The sequence below is a fragment of the Alligator mississippiensis genome, chromosome 3 (genome assembly GCF_030867095.1).
Source record: "Alligator mississippiensis isolate rAllMis1 chromosome 3, rAllMis1, whole genome shotgun sequence".
In the NCBI taxonomy this organism is placed as follows: Eukaryota; Metazoa; Chordata; order Crocodylia; family Alligatoridae; genus Alligator; species Alligator mississippiensis.
The window spans coordinates 24850464-24862692 of record NC_081826.1 but is presented as its reverse complement, the minus strand read 5'-3'; the positions used below and the strand labels follow the sequence as shown (position 1 = coordinate 24862692).

Genomic DNA, 12229 nt, shown 5'->3' with positions numbered 1-12229 from the left:
ATATAAAAGTCAATATCATTTAAATATTCTCATGCGCTTTCCCCACTACAGCAGTGCCTGAATTATGTCAACTATATGAAAACACCAACTTAAACATTCTCTTTTGTAGCTGTTATCACTTTTTAACTCTTTGGGCTGGAGCTCTCACTAGGGTCTTAGGGATGGGCACCGCTGTTTCAAGATTCCTTGTAGCATGTCCCAATAGTCATTGACATCTCTTTGTGTCCTCTTTCAAATGCTTTTCTCTTCAGAGAATTTGTTTACTTGTTTCTTTTTTCCTTTAGTTTTATTTTGGATAACTTCTCACCAAAGGGAAAGGAACAGAGATTTTTTTTGGCACAGTCCAAGACTGGGTTGACTGCTAAAGGTAGAAGAAAGTCTGGAGAGGCAGGTTGCTCCTTAACTGTACATAGTGCACAGTGAATTGCTCTTGCAGCTAACAGTATTGAGTGTTACAACAGAAGCTGAATGGGGACCCGATTACTTTCAAGAAACCACCTAGAATTATACCCATGGAAGCAACAGCTCATTCGTTGCATGTGGGAACAAGTAAATCAGAACTGAGAATTCAACCATTATGTTATGGGGTCCAACAGCATTGTGGGGCAACACCACCCTCTCTACTGCAGATTATGGTAGGTTCAAATCTTGGCCTTGCCATGCTGCACATTTTGAAAAAGGGACATCAAGTTAATTTAAGCAAGTTAAAATTAGTTCTAAATGCTACAGTTGTTATGAAGTCCCCTACTTTTGTGGTCTGACAACTACCTATTCTTATTTTCATTTAGGTTGTATTTCCTACACTACAGTGGAAAAAACAAATGGGAAATGCCTATATACACAGTGCAGTCAAAAAGCAAACTAAAACTGAGGGTAGTGGAGAGAGAGACACAGAGATACAACTAGTATGGCAACTCCTGATCAGACCCCTGGTACATCTGGTCCAGGCACCCTGTCTCAGAGAGCTGGAACCAAAGGCTATTAAGCAAAGAACAAGAAACTTTGTACCATGAAAGGATCATCTCAGTTCCATACAAGTGAAGATTTAAACCGCCATACATAGTTTCATGGTTGGTAGGGCCAGAAGGGACCTGAGCAGATCATCAAGTCTGACCCCCTCCCATGGGCAGGAAAGAATGCTGAGGTCAAATGACCCCAGCAAGGTGTCTATCTAGCCTCCTTTTAAAGACCCCCAGGGTAGGAGCGAGCACCACTTCCCTTGGAAGTTCGTTCCAGATCCTAGCCACCCTGACTGTGAAGCAGTGTTTCCTGAAGTAGTGTCTCACACGAGATGTTCTATACTGCCTAACATTTGTTAAATGTCATCTATTACTTCTGGTCATGCTTCTTACCTGCATTCCATCATACTTTGAATACCAGTAAGATTTTAGCCTCAGTAGCATTGAGCAGTAGCATTTTTAAGTTTAATCAGCCATTGTAAGAAAAACAGTATTTAGCTTTATCAGTTTTGAATTTGCTACCTGTTAATGCCTTTGGATAGTTCCTTGTTCTTTTTAAGACTGAGAACAGAAGTTCCTGATTGACCTTCACTACGTGTTAGATTGTGATTTTAAAAATGCACACTCTCATTTGTCACTTGAAGTTAACAATTCCTACCTTCCCGGTCCTCCAGTTATTCCATATTACACATTTCACATATTCTATGTTTCACTCACCGCCCCTTAATTTGCATTATTCTTTTTGTGATACTAACTAGTGTTGCATGATATTCCGGATGAAAGCATAACTACTAATTCATATAAAGAACTTTTGCATTACCCTCTATCCTGCTATTTGTTAACCCTAATGTCCTGCTTGCCTTTTTTAAGCCATGGTACAATTCAGCACAATTACCATGGCTACAGTGAGAAATAAGGGCATTTCCTGAGCTGATATAATTAAATTTAGAACACTGAAAAGCATAGGGCTAGTTATTCTTCCCACACCCCCTTCACTCCTGTCTGTAGTAGTTGGGTTTTAACAATACTGATTCATCCAGCTAACTTGATTAGGTACCTCAAGTTGCTCACAACCATCTCTATATTTAAGTAACCTAAGTAAACATTATCTACAAATTCTACTAGTATAAGACTGATGCTGTAGCTGTGATGGCGACCTGAAGAACGCCTTGCATCTGACATGCCACAAGAACAGCTCACTCTCTCCAACCTCAAACCCCAGGCTTTCAAAAACAGTTGTGTGCAGATTCAGGTGTTCACCTATAAAAAGCTTGTTGGAGAATCAAACGCTCGGCTGTTTGCAGACAAGACAAACATATTTTGAGACAAGCATGATCTAATGTGACAGATTTCCACTGAAATTAACTAAAATTATCTGATGCAACTGCATCTGCCGGTACCTTTCAAGTTTTTAGTTTTACACAGGACTGGCAAAGACCTCAAGTCACAAAGTTCATCCCCTTGCTACTGCAAGTAGCAGTGTCCTATAAATCACTTTCATAAAATGATCAAGCTTTAACTCCAAACTGTTTTTTCTTCCTCCTTCCAGACACCATTATTAGGCTGTTCCAGAAATTTACTGTTCTGATGGTTAGAAAGTTTCTCCTAATTTCCAGCCCAAATTAATTCCCACACAGTATTTACCCATTTGTTCTTGGGCCAACACTGTCCTTTTACCTTAAATAGCTTGTATTCCTCTCAGTTTACTCCAATGCATTTATAACAATCAATGATATCCTCTCTGGACATGTTCAGACAAGTGCACACATGCGTTTCCTGGGGGATAAATAGCCCATGTGCGCTGCCTGTTTTTTGGGGGTTTTTTTAATTAAAAAAAAATACTGGGATTTCCCAGGATCTGATTTTGGGCCTGCACTAAGAACTTTTTCACATGTACTGCGTGCCTCAATAACCTTTGAGGTGCCACAAAGCACACACGTGCACTCATCTGGATGCACCCTGTATTCTTTCTGCCATGAGTTGCTCTCAACCTCTTTAGATTCAAGGCAACCTTCAGACTTAAGGCACCCCTGTGAAAATGTCAGCTCTTAATTTTCACTCAATTTTTGAGTGCAGAAAAATAAAAGAACTATTCAGAAAAGCACAACGGGTCAGAATGTTTTTAACACTACAGATTCTTCTTTGAAACCTCCAAGTTTATCTTGTGGATCACATTTACATGCCTAACAGTGCTAATACTGCACAGCACACCCTCACAGTAGCCTGGAAAGTATCACAGGACAGCTCAAGATGTCTCTAGGCATCCTGATTTCAGTTGCCTCTTAAAAGATAAGCTTTTCTTTCCTTTGATCATCCTGCTCTGCACACGCTCCATTCCATATCTTATAAATATGGGTAATCAGAATTGTACACAGTATCTCAGATGACATCTCAACTTTGTACAATGGCATCGATATTTCTCTCTCATGAAAATACCTCATTTGGTACCTTCTTGGTTTGCATTTGCTTTTTTCAATGCTGCATCATACAGACAGCTCAGTCATTCTGTGTGATCTATCCTAGTTTAGCCGGTGAACTATCCTAGCTTTCTTCTTAACTTTACCTTACAGCACACTTTTTATAACCTGGAAACCAGAAATAACCTTGCACTTTGTATTATTACATTTCCTTCTGTTACAGTTCCTTCTACTTGGCCTTTTCTCAAGGCCATCCAATTCTTTCTACGTGATATCTCAATCTAAGTTTGTAATGACAATGCTATCAACTTTTGTTAACTCAACAAAATTTCATCAACATGCTCCTATTTTGTGCGTCAAGATCACTAATAAAAACCTTAAGCTAGAACAACCTCAAGCCTGATCTTCAAGGAATGGTAACCATCCTTGAGTCCAATACTTCTTTCCAGGAAGCTCCTCATCCCCTCCCCATTAGTCAGGTTCATACTCCCCTTACCACTTTTATCAATCCCCATCTTTCACAGTTTAACTACTAACATACCATGTGGCACCATACCACATGCTTTCACTAAATCTGAACTGATAAGATGTATTGCTTTTCCATTGTTTAAGCAATCATTTATCTTATCAAAAAGACGTCACAGTAGTCTAGTCCAATCTCTCTTTGGTAGCCCCATACCGCATTTTATCTTACTTGCCAATTATTTTAATTTCTGTAGGTATCTTCAGAATCTCCTGAAGCCTTGCATACTATTGGGGTCAGACTAACAAACCAGTATTCCCCAAATCACGTTCTCCCTTGTTGCTTGTATATAGCCCCTACATTCATTATTCTTCTGCCACCAGATAGCACCCCAGACTTAAATTTATTTAAATTTATCAAAAAATACTGCTATTGGATTTGCCAATTCAAATGGCAGTTCTTTTGGAATTGAAGGACGGAGATTATCCGTGCGCTATGTTCTACAAGTTTTATTTCTACCTTGGCTACAACAGCTTCAGGTCCTATACCCAAATACCTATTTGACATTCTGCCTTTGAACTGACACTCAATATCGTCGTCCTTATTGAAAACTAAAGCAAAATTCAGTGTTAGGGTCATATGTTCATCCTTATTAATCTCTACACCAAATCATGTTTGAACTAAAAGCTAAGTAACAAGCCAAACTATTGAAGATCCACTTCCACATGTGCCAATATATTACAGCCCATTTACAGATGCTTCCTCAGCCTGACAACGGGTGTTTGTCCCCCAAAGCTTGCTAAAAAGTTTTTCCATTGAGTTAAGTTGGTCTAATAAAAGACACATTTACCCCAAGAACCTTGTCCGCTCATGCCCTTAGACCAACATGGTTACAACCGACACCCCTGCATATATTACTTGAAACTTCTGTATGTTACTGAATAGCTAAAAATATTTCAACATATTACTCCTCACTTAGCAGCACAATTCCCCTATTCCTGCAGGGATCCAAAAAGCACATCGTACAATCTGCATTCCTCACGTTAAGCCTTACTAAAAAAAAAAACAACAAAAGGGCAGAAATATTAGTTAAGTCACCAGACTATTTACAGAAACCCTTTGCCTTACAACTCAAGGGTTTCCAGGAAGAGATTTCGAGCTAAGCAGCAAGCAATAACTGTGAAGGCAAAACCTCATTTCTGTGACAATTGAGATCCGGGTGCTGGGCCTCACCCCTTTTAAGGCACTTTCTCCGAGGCTTTTAAACGCCAATTTCAATTTTTCTTCACTGGCCACCCGGACAGCCGACGTCCTACTCGTTATGACTTACTGTTTACGTTACAGCACATGAAGCACCTTTTAAAACATTTCACAGTGTGACCGTAAGCCCCCCCACCCGCGGGCGTGCAAGGAGCCTCCCCGAGGATAGCCAGCTGCGCCCACCGGCCGAGCGCAAGCAGACGAAAGAAGCTGCCCAAACCTTGCATTTCTCCTCCCCCCCAGTATTAAAATCCAAGCTAGGTTCACGGTGGTGGAGAGCCGCATTCCTCCCAATCTCACCCTGCTTCCCCCCTGCAGTGGAGAGAAGCCCCTGCTGCCCACAGCCCGGCCCGCTTCCAGCAGCAGATTTCCAGGAGCCGAAAGCGGGCGGGCTCCGACCCGGCGGAGAGACAACGCGTCCCTTCTCCCGGCCGGCGTCCCCCCGCCGCGCCCGGGCCTAGGCCTAGGCCTCCGCGCCCCGCCCGCTCCGCCCCGCCCCGTCCCGCCGCGGCCCCGGCGGCGCCAGCCCCTTACCCGGGATCCCGCTGGGCGGCAGCGGGGCAGGCGGAGCCGGAGGCGGCGGCGGGGGAGGCCGGGCTGGGTAACGGCTCCGCTCCTCCCCGAGCCGAGCCACTCGCTCACTCAAACAAACAAGATGGCGGCCGCGGCCCTTCCTGCCGCCCAAACCCGCCGTTCAAATCGGCAGGATGTTTACTGTTAAAATGCCCCCTCCCCGCGGCGGCCGCGACCCAACGGCGCATGCGCGAAAACCGCTCGTCCAATGGGACGAGGGAAAGCGTTAAAAAAAAGTGAGGGAACTGCGCATGCGTAAGACTTCTGTCCGCGGAGCACGGGCAAGGAAAGGGGCGGGGCTTAAAACGAGGCGGGCTAGCCTATGAGTGACAACGAGGCTGGGGAGGGACGGAGCTAGTAAGGCTTGGCAGAGGGGACTGCGCATGCGTAGGTCCCTAGCCGGGCGGCGTGGTTAAAATGGCCCCTTGGGGGTGGTGCTCCGTGCGGGCGGAGATAGCGTAGTTGCCATGGCGGTGTGCGGCGAGCTGTGCTTTGTGGCCCGCAGACTTTTGCGCAATGTTGCCAGAGTCGCTCTGCTGCCCCCGGGGCGGTGCTGGCCTTAAAGTGCGCGAGGTTGACACGCAGCAGGCCTTAGCGCGGGTGCCCTTGCCACTAGACCTGCCGACCCTCCAGGATTGCCCTGCACACTCCGGGGATTAGGTGTGAAAAAGAAGTAAAAAAAATAAGAAAAAATTACCTGGAGACTCTGGAGATCAGTGATAGGATTCATTCATTCAAATAAATACTAAATGTTGAATCTGATGTATACAGTAGTCCAGCGGGGTTTTAAAATGTGGTAGTAATAGTAGTAATGTGCACTGGCCTTTCTGATGGCGAGTCATTAATGTTGTTGCATGATGTGACCAAACCTCCCGGAATAGAGTTGAACAATTGGCAGCCCTGCTTGCCACACCTGTGCCCTGTGAGGGGCAAACTGAGGGGCAGGAAGGCAGCGCCCAGCTCCACCCGTCTCCCTGCCGCAGAGTTTGGGAGGGTCTCCATGCACCGCCTGCCAAAAGCACCGCCAACACCGCCGTCAGCACCTGCAGGCGGTTGCAGCTCATCATCCCCCTGCTGCTGACACCGCTGGCGGCCTCTGCAGGTGGTTAGTGACCGCTGGTCTGCGCTCGCCACTCCCACACTGCTGACACTGCGGTGGCTGCCTGCAGGTGCTCCTCGGTCACAGCCGCCATGCCGCTGCCATGGACACTGCCGCCTGTGGGCAGTCGCCATGCACTCCCAGCCTCTGGGGGCACGCGGCACTCATGTCTGTGACTCCCACTGCTCCTGCCCTGCCTGGGGTGTGGAGCAGGTCTGCTGCCCGTCCCTCTCGCTGTCAGGTTCACTGGGTCAGGCACGTCTCCTGTAACACTGACATGCTTGAGCCCCCCTGAAGTTAGGGGCTGCAGTGGAGCTGCAGCAGCTGGGAGCTCGGCTGAGGGTAGCTGCTGTCTGGGCTGACCCTGCAGCAAGCACGCAGCTCTGCACTGCCTGCTCCCATTGGCACTTGTACTTGCTGGCTTGAGGCGACTTGGTCATGGCCGCGCTACACTGCAAAGTGCAGTGGTGTCTGTGGTGACTGGTGAAGGCCTTGCGCCCCCACTCAGGGTCAGAATGATGGCAATATTTGGGGTCAGGAGGGACTTGAACCTCATGGTCAATTTGGTATGGGGCAGGGGGGAGGTTGCCTTCCTCTGGGGCAGTGGTTCTCAAACTTTTTTTCACAGACCACTTGAAAATTGCTGAGGGTCGCGGCAGACCACTTAATAAACTTCATTTTGTTCTACAAATCAAAGCAAACAACTCATATTTTAATATCAGTAGTCTTACCTTTCGAATGCAATGGATATGCCTGTTTTTTTGAGCAACGTTCTGGGAAGTTGGGTGTAATGTTGGTCAGCTTTAGCTTTAGGTCACCTTTCTGCAGACCACCTGAATGGAGCTCGTGGACCAGTGGTGGTCCACGGACCACAGTTTGAGAACCTCTGCTCTTGGGTATGGCCTCTGTGGCAGGATGCCACCTCTGTCGCTCCCCAAAAACTCTGCTATGTAACAATTTGGTTAACAGTCCCTGCAGAGGGAAGACTCCCATGGACTCCTTAGGTAACCCTGAGTTGTAACCTGAACTGGATACATCCTGAGGGAGAGGGGAAACCTGCTCCCCCTGCCTACGTGACTGGCATCACACACCTGGGTGAGGGGCTTATGCTCCCTATTGTTCTAATGCCAACTTGGCTGGGAGGGGGCTAGAGACCCTGCCAGTCTACCTGGCAACCAGTGATGCATTTCAAATTGTCTGGCTGGCAGCCAACAGGTGCTGGTCTCCATTGGACCAGGTAAATGAGGTCATAAGGCCTATATAAGTTAAGGACTGCCCAAGGGGAGGTGTAGTAGCCATGATGAAAACTCAGAGAGAGAAAAGCTGGAGGGTTCAGAGGAGGGCCACCCGCTTGGTGAGAGAGCAGCAAGACAGGCCCTACGAGGAGAGACTGAAGGACCTGAACCTGTTCAGCCTCAACAAGAGGAGGCTGAGGGGGGACCTGGTGGCTGCCTACAAGCTCATCGGGGGGGATCAACAGCAAATGGGTAGAGCCCTTTTCTCCCCAGCACCACCTGGGGTGACGAGGAACAATGGTCATAAACTGATGGAGAATAGGTTTAGGTTAGAGATCAGAAGGCAATTTTTTACAGTTAGGGTGGCCAAAATCTGGAACCAACTTCCCAGAGAAGTGGTCCTCGCCCCTACCTTGGGCAAATTCAAGAGGAGGTTGGACGATCACCTGCCTGGGGTCTTGTGAACCCAGCATTCATTCCTGCCTGTGGCAGGGGGTCAGGCTAGATGATCTGTTCAGGTCCCTCCTGTGCCTAGCTACTATGAAACTATGGACCATCTGAAACTTGCTCTCTCTTGAAACTCATGATCAATGAACTGCCTGCCTTCAGAGGGAATCTCCACCTGCCCCTGAATGATACTTGTGAGTAAACTACCTGAGATGTAACTAGATATATAGCTTTCAGTAACTCAGATTAATGCGTTTGCCTCATTATGCGTGATCAAAGGCTACCCAGCCACCCTGTTTGCTCTATGGGATTTCTCTGATAGTGCTCAACCCTATACCCTATTCCAGACCTACTCCTTGTAACCAATAAAGTTCCCCTTTGTACCTAGCATGGGAGACTTATTAGGAGTGGGTCTAGATTATGCCTTGGGGTCCCCTTGGTTCAGCTGATTAAGGGAGACCACTATTTGTGCTTCAGACTGAGGGAAGCACCCCAAGTTCTTAAAGTGGGTCCAGTACCCTCAAGGGCTACAAGGCCTGTGTTTCCCAGGGGGCACAGAGCCAGGATCAGCTCAGACCCTGGGTGGTGGCGGTGTTACCCCCAGGCTAGCAGGTGTGCTCCAGGAAGAGAGTCGGCCAGACTTGAGGCGCACCCAGGGAGGCACTTGGAGCCTGGAAGGTGGCCGGGTGCAGTGAGGTGGGTGGCTCAGCACAGAAGCACCCCCTACTGGCCTGCCACAGCCTCTAAGAGGGATCTCTTCACTGTATTTCAGAGAACATTTCAGAGAAGCAGGACGTTGGCTGCTGGCATTCCCCTGCTTTACCTGTGGCAAGTTAGGGTGTTAGGTCTGTGTTGTGTTGGGGCTGATGGTAGGCTTATGTAGAGTTTAGCTTATAGTTTTTATGGGATGTTTATGATCGTGCCTCAGGCAGGGGTTGGATTAGATGACCCCCAGAGGTCCCTTCCAGCCCTGCATCTTTGATTTCATTAATCTTTTTTGGCTCAAGTCTCCCTCCATAACTTGTGAATACAGCATCCTTCCATCCCCCAGTTTTGAAAACTCCAGTATTTACTACAGAGCTGGATGCAGGCATGGATGAACCACGTGGTTGCCCAGGGCCCAGACAGAAAATGGTAATTTTAATCATTATTATTATCATTATCTATGGCGAAGGGGGGATGATAGTAAAAGTTCGCCCATGACCACCAAGAGTCTAGTATGGTGCTGACAGTACTCACTTCCTTCAGAGGGATCAGGCAGGGGGGAGCCTGACCCTGGTTTTATCTGCTTTTCTTCTCACTCTTGGAACCTAATCCTGCCCTTACTTGCTTATCTCCTCACACCTGACTTATGTCCTCATACTTCTTGCTTCACTCGTCACAGGATCTCCTGGCACCCTGGTTAGGAATTGCTGTTCTAGGGGAAATAGACCACTAGGGAAGTTGTGGACTCTCCATCACTGGAGGTGTTCAGGAATAGATTGGACAATCACTGATCCAGGATGATCAAGGTGTAGCTAATAGCCATGCCTATGTTCTACTATGGGTATTTTGTACTTCTGTGCTTTGCTAGTTGCTACATGGGGCTGGTAGGGAACCCCCCTTCTCTCCTCCACCCCTTCTGCTACATATTGAGGCGGGGGTTGCCTGCCTCAGAGGCATTGCGTGTTGGCTGCAGCCAAGACTTCTGACTGGGGTGTGCCAGTGCTCCTGCTGGGACTTGAACTTAGAGGTTCCTGGCTAGAGGATCTTGCCCCTCCATTCAGGGTCAGACTAATCACCACATTTGGGGTCAGGTGGAAATTTGCTGATGGTAGTTTTAAATCAGTTAGATTACAGTCAATTAGATATAACATCTATAATCTTAAATGGTTAGATTATGGATTGTATAGAATCATTTGGAAAGGGATGATCCTGCCTCAGGCAGGGGGATGGACTAGATGGCCTATGGAGGCCCTTTGTCATGATTTCTATGAAAGAAAAGAATTCTGTTATTAGCTGACAAGCCAAGAATTCAACCCCCTTTCTTCAGGTTTATTTAGCTATGAATGCAGTAAACTGATTTCATCTGCCTGAAATAGCGTTTCTCTAGCAGAAATAAAATATCCCGTTTTACAGCTGCTTTCTTAAGGCAGTTGAATTATCTGGCCTTCCTTCCAAAGTTCACAGTTTGTTCTAATTCTCTGAAACACTACAGGTATTTCTGCCTTTCCTCAGGGAAACTGAAAACACTCTTGGGTTTGGCACCTACATATCCTGTGCTTTTAGTCTGCATGACATAATTTGGTTTTGAAACAACATAAGTTGGGAAGTTTGGAAATAGAATGTCCACAGCAACCACCAGTGATATCACAAAGAGAGGATTATGATTCCAGGTGGAATATAAACAGCAGCAGCAGATGACAAGTAAACAAAGAATCTTTTTCCATGTTAAATGCCCTTAATATTTTTAAAGAGGAAAGAAAAGAAATACCAAAAAGAGGAAAGTATATTTCTCTCTGACTCTGAAATAGTTTTTTCTGTGAGGCAGCAGCAAGACTTTGAAACCATGACCGCACAAAAGTCAAACATATTGGATCAAGCATAAAAGAAAATGCAGTAAATCGTCTTTGGCCTAACGAGACCTTAAAAATACACGCGGTATGAAAACTCCCTTAGACAACGTTTTACATTTTTTTAATAGATCAGCAGTCTATAAACAAGCTGGAGAACTGAAACACCAAGAAACTGTGCTCACTGTTAAGAGTTCCAAGAGTAATTTAGCAAATCTATCATATTGGAGGACAATCTATCTTAGGAGATGATAACATAGACATATGTAAACTATGCAGTCTTAGGTTTCTGATTCCTTTTCCTCAGACTCAGTTTTCAGTTGTTAGCATTCATTTTCCTTAATAGTGTCTCGTTAGAATCTTTATTCAAAGAAAACATTGATTCGCCTTATGCCCCACATGGAGCTTTGCTGAGTCTAGTAATGTTGCCAGGATGCCTTCTGTCAGAAAATGTCTGCTGTAACACCACATCTCCATTTTTGGGGTTTTTTTTCCCTAATATGGCCCATGCATCAGGAGGGGAAGCATCCAGGTTAGAACCCCTGGAACTAGAAATTCAAGGTTTTGTCTACACTGGGAATACTTTGCTGATACAGGTAGTCCTCAGACACAATTGGTTCCTGAAAACCGCATCTTTAGTCAAAAAGTTGTAACTCAGAACTGAAAGCAATATTATAAATGAGGGATTGGTTCCTGAATCAAGACCCGATACCCTATTTTCATAAAAAATTACCCAGAATTTTGTACTCAATCAATTATAGATGAGTAATATAACTACATAATGTATTTATATTGTAAATAGCAATCATATTGATTCAGAAGGACTTCTTTAAGGTGATTTTCCTGGACTTTTTGAAGGGCTCTTGGCAGGGGTCTTCTAAGGAGTCTTGGCTGCAGGTTTTTCTGGAGTCTTGTCTGCTTTCTTAAAGAAAGTATCCAAGGAAGTTTCTGCAGGGAATTGGGCGACGCAGCGAACTTGTTCACTGGTGTGGCGTGGCATTGGATCAAGCATCGTAACATCGAAACTGACATCAGGGTGTCAATTTATAAACGTTGCAAGCACCTTTTGTTGTAACTCGAAATGTCGTAAGTCAAAGACTGCCTGTACAGCAAGACGCTCGCTGTAGTGTGGGTGCAGTGATATCAGCAAAGCAACACTTCAAGCCAATATAGCTTGAACTCTACTTACCAGTCACAAGTTAAACTACCACTGAAAACACAGGT

General features: G+C 45.9%; 1 protein-coding gene across 1 annotated transcript in view; it reads right to left on the bottom strand.

The window, feature by feature from the left end:
- RAD21 (RAD21 cohesin complex component) overlaps positions 1 to 5786 on the bottom strand; it is a 32088-nt gene extending 26302 nt beyond the window's left edge. Inside the window, exon 1 of the mRNA XM_014603873.3 lies at positions 5634 to 5786. The gene's annotated coding sequence lies outside the window, so the exon portion shown is untranslated. The remainder of the gene's footprint in view (positions 1 to 5633) is intronic.
- Between the last annotated feature and the right edge of the window lie 6443 nt (positions 5787 to 12229).